We start from the raw sequence: 12,649 nt of genomic DNA on the forward strand, positions 1-12,649 counted from the left end.
TCTAGGTTAATCAATGATTATTTCATATGTGTGTGTGTCTCTTTTAGGATAGTACTACTAGTTTTATTCTAGAGGCTCATGCTCTTTCCTTATGCATGAAGGAACCTCTTATGCATTACAATTGATATTACACAAAGTTCGCTCACTTGTTGTCACCAAAGTTATGTGTATGTCTTCTTATGTGTTTATTGCAGCCAAGTCACATATTTGAGATCATAATTATGGAAATCGATTGTATTTCCGGTTGGTGCTCCTACTCCAAATGATGTCATGTCTAATTGGGACTTCATATCAGCGAGACCCCCTTCCCTGTTGTCAGCATCCAACACCGTCAACTCCAAGCTAGAATATCTTCCTTGGAGTTGTCACTATTAACTCCCTTTCTTTCTTTCAAGGACTATACTTGATGGTTATAAACATTGTTATATTTATTCCATACAATCTTGTGAGAGAGTCTTGATCTTCGTCCATTCCAAAGAATGTCAAAATTCTTCTTTCAAGCATCATGCAACCATATGAAAGACTTATCGAGCACATTTTTATATCCAATTCTTTCTGCAAGATTCTTGTAGATATGAACGTTACCCTGGAGAAGAGTTACTTATACTATGCATACCTTTGCTTCTGTACAACCATCTACCCATATTTTCTTGAATGAGCCTGCATCTTGTACTTGTCAAAGATAGGATAAAGAGTAGAAACATTTTTATTATTCCCTTCACACTAAAACTAGACCATCTGCATTCCTTCATCCTTCAAGAGTATTGTTTCCATACTATATGGAATATATACTAGTGATGTCATAATTCTCTTTCCAAGAAACTTCCAAAGTGATGGTTCTTATAGGATCTTGATGATCCTTCTTCGTAAAATGACTACCCCTAACAAGATGTTTAGAAAATGCTTCGATGAACTATAATATGCACTATAGTCCCAATCTTCTCATTCTCGAAAGTTATATGATTCCTAACAAAGCAACATAATCGCATAGACTTTAATTATTTTACTATCATATGCTTCTTTATGTGATTCCATGCTTTTACAAAAACTAAGACTCTTCTAGAGTATCCAACAATGCATGTTGCTCTAATTTATACTTAATAAAAGAACTAAAAATAGTATAAAGAACCTGGTAGGGATGGGGCTTCCTTCAATAATAAAGATCCTTGGGATCTTCTCCTTTAAGCTTCTTCTCAAGTTTTCCATTTTCTTTAGCTATGTGAGCTTCACTTCTTTCCTTTTTTTTTGTTGTTTTTCTTGTTTGGACCATCCCTCTTAAAGTTCCCATACTCATTGCATCCAAAGCATTGAATCTTGGACATATTTGGCTTCTTCTTGGACTTTACAAACTTCACTTTCTTCAACTTCTTGATCCTTGCAATAAAGTCTTGAGACCTTTCATTTGATTCAATGTCATATTTTTCCTTAATCCTTGATTCTTCCAAGATACATTGAGCCCACGACTCACATTGAGCCCACAACTCATAAAAAGGAGTAGTATCCTTATTTGAGTAGATACTAGTTACAAAACTGCTCCAATCATGTGCAAAGCATTTAATACACAAATGGTTATTTTAGAGTTAGATACAATTTCCCCAAGCCCTTGGAATTGATATTTTATTTGTGATATCTTCATTAGATAGGTGGCTATGTCTTCATCCTTTGAATTCCTTATTCTATATAGTTGATTCCTCAAGGAAATATTTTGACCTGATGTACTTATGGATTACAACTTTACCAACTTATCATGCATAGCTTTGGATGTCTTTAGATCAGCAATAAAGGGAACAAGATCTTTAATGATTTAAACAATAATCCTTTGTGCTCTTACCACTCCCTTCTTGTATTTTGCTAATTCTCGAGTCTTTTCTTTGCTTGGTTCAACAACTTCACTAAGAACATATTCCATTACTTCATTTTCTGTGAGTTCCAGGTCAATCCTCTTCTTCCATGATAAGAAATTTGTTGATGAAATTACCTTGTTGATTTCCTTGCAAAATATAGCCATACGATTTGTAGATTGAGACATAGAAGACAATATAACACTTACTTTTCAAGGGACCTCCTTGATGATGTCTCCATATATCTTGATGTTTCAATATCTTCAAGGAGACTTCAATGATTCCCTATAATGATATGTAGGTTTTAACCCCATACAGAAATTACCTGCATACGAATTCTAAAACACAGAAAATAAACAGTGCGAGAGAATAACACATAAAACACATATACACAGAGATTTTCCCCTGGATCCCAAAACCGGGACTACCAGATTGATTTTTCATTATGTTCCTTTCAATGTTACAATACATATTTATACAAGTCGAAGCATCCAATACCATGGACCAAAAACCATCGCGTCCAAAACCATGTGTGAAAACCATGCACAAAACCATAGGTAGGTCCGCCCAACCTAATATAGGGTCCAAAAAATAAAATTCCTCGGGTGCTACCTCGAACCCCATAGAGTGGGGCTACCTGCCTCCCCCCCAAACCCCCCAGACAAGGGGGGCTACCACCCCCCACTCCGCAATCGGCACAACAAAGGGGGGGCTCCGCCCCCCCTCTAACCCCCTGGTTAACTACATGGGCTAGTCATGGAAAGAATATAACACAACCCAACATTATCCCACTTGTTGTTTTCTTTCCACAGGGGGCCACAAGAGAGCTTAGTCATTTATCCAGCCCTGCCATGCCCATTGTTTCTTTACACCAAGATAACTTCTCAGAGCTCACAAATTTTGTCAATGCATCTACAGTATTCTTCAAAGTGTCCACCTTTACGAGCAACACTTTTTTTTCTTCTATCATATCCCTCACAAAGTGATACTGAACATCAATGTGTTTTGTCATTGAATGACAAGCAAGGTTCTTTACCAAGAAAATTGCACTTTGGCTGTCACAGTCTATCCTTATAGCTCCCTGTACTAACCCCATACTTGAACACAATCTTTGCAACCAAACTGCTTCCTTGCTTGCATGAGTGGCTGCCATGTATTCTGCCTCTGTAGTTGATAGTACCACTACAGATTGTTTCTTACTCATCCAACTGACTGCACCTCCAAATAGGTTAAACACATACCCACTTGTAGATCTTCTCTGTTCCAGATCTCCAGCCCAATCTGCATCAACAAAGCCATGAATATCCAACACTATGTTTATTCCTGGTCTTCCTTGGTAGCACAAACCATAATCACTAGTGCCACGCAAATACCTAAAAACCCGATTCAACGATATCCAATGCTCCTTTCCTAGTTTTTACATAAACCTACTCAATACTCCCACTGCATGTGCAATTTCTGATCTAGTACAGACCATTGCATACATCAAGCTACCAATTGCACTTGCATATGGAACACGAGATATGTCCTCTTCCTCTTCTTGTGTCTTGGGACACTGTTCAGCAGATAACTTCACACCTACAGGAATAGGAACCTTCATCAGTTGACTATCCTGCATATTAAACCTTTTCAGTATTGTCTCGACATACTTCCTCTGGTTTAACCAGAGCTTCCTCTTTGCCTGATCTCTTTTAATTTCCATGCCCAAAATATAGTTTGCAGCACCAAGATCTTTCATGTCGAATTTGGAGGAAAATTGGGTCTTCAAATCCTGGATAATTTCTTTGTCATTTCTAACCAGCAACATATCATCCACATACAAGACCAGATAAATAACACGATCACCAATTAATTTAAAATACACACAGTGATCTGCTTTGCTTCTGGTGAAGCCAAGTCCCCGTATAAATGTATCAAATTTCTTATACCACATCCTTCGTGATTGTTTTAACCCATACAGAGACTTCTTTAACTTGCATACCAGTTCTTTCTTACCCTTCACCACAAAACCTTCAGGTTTCTTCATGTAGATCTCCTCTTCCAGATCCCCGTGAAGAAATGTTGTCTTCACATCCATCTGTTCTGCCTCAAAATCAAAAGCAGCAGCAATGGATAGAAGTAATCTAATAGAAGCTACCTTGGCAATAGGAGAAAAAATATCACCAAAATCAATTCCCGACACCTGGGAATAACCTTTTGCTACCAACTGAGCTTTTTATTTCTCCACCTTTCCTTCTGCATTTGTCTTCTTCTTGAACACCCATTTGCTACCAATGGGTTTCCTTCTAGCTGACAACTCCACCAGATCCCAAGCCTCATTTTTGTGCAAAGATGCCATTTCATCAACCATGGCCTCTTTCCAGAGTTTTCCATCCTCTGAATCTACTACTTCCTTCACAGTTATGGGATCATCATCAGTAATAGATAAAGCAAAATTTGAATAGAAAGCGGATGGAATATACCTTTTTGGTTGCCTTCTTTCTCGAACTGATCTTCTCACACCCGAAGTTTGTGGCTCTTCATCTTATGATTCCTCCTCTGTTGTAGAGTCTTATTCTTCATCCTTTAGCTCAAACTCTATCTTCTCAAATTCCTTTGATGGGATTTCATCTTTAATAACATCTTTCACCTCTCTTAACACCACATCTTGGTTGTACACAACCTTCCTTGTTACTGGGTTCCAAAGCTTATAACCCTTTAAACCATCCTTATACCCAATAAAGATGCACTTTTTAGATTTACTATCCAACTTGGTTCTTTTTTCCTTTGGAACATGTACATATGCATCACATCCAAATATCCTCAAATGTGAAAGAGAGGGTTTCTTACCAGTCCATACCTCTTGTGGAGTCTTATCCTCCAACGCTAATGAAGGTGATTTGTTGACCAGGTAACATGTTTTCTCCACCACCTCTGCCCAGAATTCTTGTCCTAACCCGACACCACTAAGCATGCTTCTTGCCCTTTCCATCAACGTCTTGTTCATTCTTTTTGCAACTCCATTTTGCTCAGGTGTATATGGAGTAGTCTTATGTCATGTTATACCACACTTCTTACCGAATTCTTCAAATTCCTTACTGCAAAACTCTCCACCATTATCTTTCCTCAACACCTTTATCTTCTTCTGTGTCTGGTTTTCCACCAGAGCCTTAAATTCTTTAAACCTGTCAAAGACTTCAAATTTATTCTTAAGGAAATATATCCATGTATTCCTTGAGAAGTCATCTATAAATGATACATAGTACACAGACTTACATAGTGATGGAACCTTCACAGGTCCAAACACATCACTATGCACAAGCTCTAATATTTGTTTCACCCTCTTACCACTAGAGGGGAAACTTACTCGATTTCGCTTCCCATATACACAATTTTCACAGAAATCAAAATCCAGAGAGATATTACTCATAACTTCTACCATAGCTTTACCATGAAGTATTCAAAGGCCCTTCTCTCTAATATGTCCAAGCCTTTGATGCCACAGCATGGTCTTCTCTCCATAGACCATTAAATTTTCTGCTCCACTCTCAGGAACCACAGAACTATTGTACCCATCAACAACAGTGCTACCTTGTAGCTTGTACAGAGTTCCAATCCGAACTCCCCAGATCAATACCAATGAACCCCGAACCATCTTGCAGGTATCCTTCAAGAACAATGTTTTTACACCTACAACATCTAGCTTGCTTACAGAAATTAGATTTCTGGCCAATGGAGAACACCCGAAAGTGTTCTAACCCTTCCACCTTGCAACTTCAACTTTACTTTTCCGTGACCAATGATCTAGCCTTCCTATCATCCCCTAAGAAGGCATTGCCACTATCGTATTTCTCATACTCACAGAACCACTCTCTATGGGGAGTGAAGTGAAAGGACGCACCTAAGTCAATCAACCATGCCTCATGATCTACATGCGTACTTGAAGAATCCAATTACACATCCCCACCTTCATCTGAGGTGGTTTTCACCTCTGCAAAAGGAGCATCATCAGATCTCTTTCCTTTATCAGGAGCTTTAGATTTATAGTCCCTTTTGTAGTGCCCTTCCTTTCTACATTTCTAGCAAACTACCTTTATAGGTTTTCATGGAGATTTAGATCTCCCTCTAGATTTAGATCTCCCACTCGATGACCTATTTTTGTTTCTATTCTAGGACCATCCTCGTATAGACAAGGCATCACCATTTTAGCTGTCCACATTTTTCCATCTCATCTCCTCCATCAGCAAGGATGAGACTATTTCATCAAACTACAAGGAAGTTGCATTGCTACCTATTGTAATAACCACACTATCCCACAAATCTAGTAGAAAACACAACAAACTGATGCACTTATCTTCATCTAAAATTTTAATATCAACAGATAATAACTTACATACCACAATATTAAATGCATTCAGATGCTCTGTTACCGAGTCTCCATCTTTCCTCCTTAGGTTATACAGCTTTTTCCATAGGAATAGTTTATTCACCAAAGACTTAGATTGGTACAAAGTCCATAGGTTCTCCTGACACATTCAGCAATACTGAATCCGAGACACACAATTGCATTGTGCTCTTTTCCTTTCGATCCAACTTCTTCCATTCTTCATCAGGCACTCTTGTTGGTTTAGTACCCAGATCTACTACGATCCACTGATCTTTATCCACCAATAGATCCTCCATCTTGAGTTTCCACAACTCAAAACTCGGACCATTAAATTTCTTGATCTCTATCTTTCCACTGCTCGCCATCTTCTTTCACCACTAGAATTAATCCCGTAGATCTCCCACTGAATAGGGTCTACCACAAGCCCGAGCGACACCCCTCAGCAACAAAGGTGTCCCCTTGAAGCCAAAACATCTCTGATACCAAATGTAGGTTTTAACCCCGTACAAAAATTACCTGCATACGAATTCTAAAACACAAAAAATAAACAATGCGAGGGAATAACACATATACACAGAGATTTTCCCCTGGATCCCAAAACCGGGACTACTAGATTGATTTTTCATTATGTTATTTTTAATGTTACAATACATATTTATACATGCCGAAGCATCCAATACCATGGACCGAAAACCATCACGTCCAAAACCATGGACCGAAAACCATCGCGTCCAAAACCATGTGCAAAAACCATGCACAAAACCATAGGTAGGTTTTCCCAACCTAATATAGGGTCCAAAAAAAAATTCCCCGGGCCGCTTCCCCAAACCCCGTAGAGGGGGGCTACCCACCCCCCTCAAACCCCCCAGACAAGGGGGGCTACCACCCCCCCGTGACCCCCCTACTGCGCAATCAGCGCAATGAAGGGGGGGCTCCGCAACCCCCCTCTAACCCCCTGGTTAACTATGTGAGTTAGTCATGGAAAGAATATAACACAACCCAACATGATAATTTCTAGAATGCCTTCAACAACGGTGCCTTCAAACATCTTCAAAGAGTGAAAAATGATACAAAGATTCCTTGATTCTTCCTCTTCTTCAAGATGATGCACTAGAGAATATTCAATAAATATTTGTCCTTCCTTCCTTCATTGGGGGCTTAATCATGAGGTCTTATTTAATGAAATATTTATCAATGGGTCTTCTTATTCTTTCCTTGTGTCCTTCTACAAATGATTCCCCTTGACAAAACCCTTAAATATGATCTTCCAACTTCCTTCTCTTATTCATCTTAGATTTGATACCATGTTGGAGAATACAGTAGGGAAACTATTAATTCAATTTCTCCTTTAACCTTAATAATTTCTTGTGAAATTTATTTATCTTCTTGTGTTTAATTAATAGATCTTCTCATCAAATAATTATCAAGAACAAAATAGTAAAAACAATGGACACTAAAATTAGGCTCCAAGCTAGGGCCAAACCCCTCCAAGGGGAAAACTCAAAATATCTTTTCTCGGGATCCAAGAATTTGTTTCCATCCTTGCTCGAGATGAGCATGGCATTGATGGTGGGGTAGATGTGGAGGGGTCTCTTAGACCTATGTTTTCATCATATATCATGTATCATGTAAATGTCAATAATCCTTAGTAAATGTGTAAGGTAAAATAAATGAAGGTTGGTTGAGAGTGGGCACAATCGCTCCAACTATATCATCTATGTATAAATATACTCAAAGTATAATAGAACCTTGGTTGGAATTCCTTCCCAATATTTTGTTGTTCTTTATGTATTCTCGTAATATGTGTTCTTACTAGTATCAAGATGTAGCCTATTATTTCTTGCATATAGTATGTTCATAACAAAGCTTTTGTTGCCTTACATAACTTTTTATCTTCAAGATGGCGTCACATAGGATCACATCGTTGACTTTCAATTATGTCTAAATAACATGTCTAACTATTGTATGAAAAGTATGAAATCTGAACATGATGAATTTGGGATATAGTATTAATTCACTATTGATAACAAATTAGGGTTCAAAAAGTGGCATTTCATGACTACGATGTTCCTTGTTATCGATAGCTAATACATATTGGAAATTTCATTCAAGCTCAATTGGAAATCAAGATGTGATTTATGTGATCTTTGCAAGAAATCAAGAATGCAAAAGATAGACGACAATTCAAAAATCGTGGTTTTTTCTTTTGTATATTTTGAGTATTTTTAAATCTTGAAGCATATGACATGATTTAAGCTTATTTTTTGTTACATTTTATCGAATGCAGAGCCTCTTCCTTGTTACAATAATGGAATACGTGAGATATGCAAGAGTGCTTTTTAGAATGTGCAGAAGTGCATATTGATGCATGCAAACTGCGAATTAATTGATTAAGATGTATTGTTGTTTGGAAGGGAGTTGTGTGGAATAAGTATGCAGAAGGAAAATTTCCACATAGTTGCATTTTGCGTGACACGTTTCCCCTACATTCATGAATTATTTTTTAAATGGGGTTATTTTTTCAACTTTTGTTAGTTTATTTCACAGACTTCCATTTCACATAATACTTTTCCCATATAATTATTTAGAGGTGAGTATGGGTTCACAAGATTCTTTTGCACACTTCCATTTCACACAACACTTTTTCTGTATATTCATGAATTCTTTTTAAATGAGATTAATTTTACAACTAAACTTTATTTAGGGGTAAGTAGCGTCGAGCAGGACGATAGTATATTGTGTAATTTTGAGCGAAGACAAAGTATTATTCACGAATAAGTGAGTGAATCAATTTCTAATGATTGGAGAAAACTCTGTGTTTCTAAGGTTTTTTTTTCCGAATGAATTGTAATTTTTATTCTCTTTGCATGGAAATTTATAAATTTTCCTGTGTGTGCAATCTTAGAATTTTTGTTACCAAAATAAACTAACATCAATGCATTGAACATAAAGCTACTGGAATAAACTAGTAATTCATGGTTGGTCGCATTAGTCAAAGAATACTTTAGTGTATCGTGATATCTTTTTGTTCAGTATTTTGTATTATGATCAGAGTCAATTCTTGTATATGTTCAAGGATTTGGGTTTTGGATACAGTGTATATGATGGATAGCTAATTGATTAATATGTAGTGTTGTACAAGAGGGAAGTGTGCAGAAGAAATGTGTGGGGAATTTGGGTGGAGGCACAAAATATTTCGAAAGAAATAATTTTCTCCATGTTCTGTGCAGTCGGCTTGAACATATTGTAATAGTCAGCTTTGCATCATAGTCTTCAAAACGCATGTCAGGTCATTCGTAAGTCAAATTTGGTTAAGCTTTTTTATCAATCCAGTGTCAAATAAAATGAATCAACATCAACATATTGGTGGGGAATAGCTCAGTCATAAATTGATTCATGGTAGAGGTAGTTGAGCACATCTCTGCATAATATTATTTTCATTTGTCAATTCACAATTTTCTATTTACAATTATTACTAACTGTGTCTAAGCTAATTTTCATGATTGCAAGTAACTCATATGTATTTTATATCATAAATTGATGTCTCTTATGAATTTGTTCAACCTTTTTTGCAGTCTAATATCAAATAAAACAAATCGACATCAACATAGTGGCGGAGACCAACTCAACCATCAAGTCAATTTGTGGTAGAGGTAGTTGAGCACATCTCCGCATAATATTTATTTTGATTGCCTTTGCACAATTTTCCATTTACAATTATTATTAACAATTTCTAAGCTAATTGTCATGATCACAAGTAATTTGTATTTATTTTCTATCGTAAAATTATCAATCTAATATCAAATAAAATGAATCGATATCAACATATAATTCAATAAGCTTATTAAAATGGGCATGTTTGGATGCGTTCCCATCAAATTTCAGAAAGGAATACGTATATCCCATAGCATAGAAAAGTAACACATATGTTTAGAAATGATTTGTAATTGGCGATCAATTTCTTTGAGGAAAAAATTGTGAGAAATTACCATCCTGGAAGGGTAAACGAGTCCAGGTTGATGTAAAGCAATTATGGCATTGACTTGTGAGTAATATTTGAAGAAAGCCAAATAGGTCTAGGATTGAATGAGTTTCCAATCTATGGAATCCAAGTATAGTGAGATGTATTTAGTGTGAGACAAACTACATGAAAATTACCACACTAATGTACAAATTAACTTGACAATATGAAGTTTTAGATACGAAAATACAAGTTAGCGTCATTTACGATGGTAGAAGCTTTCAGATTGCGGAAGAAGCATAATGAAATCCTTCTCTGTAGCTCTGCTCACACACATATACACGCAATGAATTTAACTCAATTAAACTTATATGCACCAAGTATTGGTCGATGCCAAAGGCTCCAATTGTAATTCTTATTGATTTCTTGAGCTTCATTTCTACCTTTGATTGTTGAAATTGTTAAAGTTTGTGCCCACAAATTTAAGTCCCCACAAAATTAATACATCAATTTCACTGCAACATATAGAAGAAGGAAGCTTTCATTATGCGGCTTGTGGATATATATGTGTGTGTGTGTGTGTGTAGAAGAATCACAATGAAAGCTTGTTCTGCACTTGTGCACTTCAAGGAAATATATTTTGTATTTCTTGTGAAATATTGTTAGGTCCCTATAGTACTAGTGTAACCCCTTATTTTTATTAGTGCAACCCCCTTATTATATTGTTGTGCCCATGTGATTCGAATTGGATCCATATAAATTATTAGAGTTCTATGATTGTTCAAAACATGACAGACTTCAAAATCTTGTAGACAACGAGCTATCAGAAATAACCTCTGTATAATGGAAAATTGCAGACAGCGCGGAGCAACGAGGACCTTCGGTCAAAGCGCGCTGACCATTGGCCCATGGGGACCATGCATGGCATAAAAATGGCATTCAGGAGGCTCAAACCCAGAAACAGAGGTTGTTTTTGATGCACGATTAGTGCAATCGCGCATCGCTGAGCAAAAACCATCGAGAAGGAAAAGCCCCAAGCACACGGTCATAAGGGAAACTGGAAAACCGTGGGAAAAGTTCTAAAACAAAAGGTGGGTCCCGCGCTCCAAAACCGGCGGAATATCAGAGGCATTTCGGGTGGTAAGCGGATTTGTCAGCAAACCAAGCGATTCCATACGTTGAATGACGCGTGTTTGGTGGATGAGAGAAAAACCTCTCTCATCGGGGGCTAACATTCGAGCAAGTCAACCGCGTGATAAGAGCGATAACCATAGGATCTAGAGGCCCCAAACCTAACGATGGAGACTGCACCCGATGGGAAACCAGATTTGGAGGGGAGAATAAGCTAAGGCATATAAAAGTTTGAAGTCCAATTTGACCATTGAGCTGGCGAATGAATCATTTCACAAAGTAACCGAAATAACGAACCGTTCGAGGAAGAGCTGGCGCTCAATTCGTGAGAGGACAAGTGGCCACCTCCTGTGAAACGTTACACAGTGGCGATGACACAGAAGCAGGGAATTCCAAGCGAACAGAGGCAGGCGAACCGAAGGGATGGGAGAGGAAGTGAACAGTCAAGGGATGGATTGGCTTTAAGCCATGAACAGACAGAGAATAGACAAGGAGGATAGAAGAGACAGAAAGACAGAAGACATGGAATAGAGCAAGAAGCAGAAGTCAAGCTGACCTGCAAAGCTAAGGCAGCATCGAGCAGACAGAACCGAGAAGGCTTGAGAGGTTTAAGCAAATCCCTGTGAGGATATCGGTCGGTAACTGAGTACCAAATTGGACTCATCCCATTAAGACCAATTGAGATCGAGACTTGGTAAGGGGGAGTCTGTGTACTCTAGTGTCTTGGGGAACCCAAGTACCACCCTACTAAGCATCATCTACTACAGGAGACTCAATTGAGCTCCTCATTGTAAAAACTCTGCTTAAAACACAATAAAAGAAGGCCACCACTGAAAGCTGGACCAGGAGACGTAGCCTAGGAGGATTGGGTGGACTCCTTATTAAATTGTTGTGTTTTGCATTTTCTTGTTGTGTTTCTCTTACTATTTTCTAGTGTCTGTTTATTTTGCAATCTTATCGATCATTTGCCTAAGATAATAGACACACACACCATCACATGAGTCTTTAATACATGTATTAATTAACTGAGATCATACATAAGTGATTTTCAGATCAAGTGGTATCAGAGCTATAGGTTGTAAGGTTAGACAAGCTTGTGCTGGATTTAGTTGTTGAATGCTAACTAGATCAAAGCTCAAATTAGGAGAAGGAGAGTTGGTCAAAACTAATCCTAAGATTGGAAGATTCTATCCTCAGAAGAAAATGTCAGAGGAAGGTTTTGTGGGGCCAGACACTCAATTTATAGATAGTTTCCTAGCCATAAGGTCCATGGTAGAGGAAATGTATAAGGATTTTAGAAAAAATAAGGATGAAGACTCATCAGGCTCTAAACAAGATAAAAGAGAAGAA

Source organism: Pinus tabuliformis, chromosome 7 (genome assembly GCF_031772625.1).
Source record: "Pinus tabuliformis cultivar Carrire ecotype Pingquan chromosome 7, CPIR1, whole genome shotgun sequence".
Classification (NCBI taxonomy): domain Eukaryota; kingdom Viridiplantae; phylum Streptophyta; class Pinopsida; order Pinales; family Pinaceae; genus Pinus; species Pinus tabuliformis.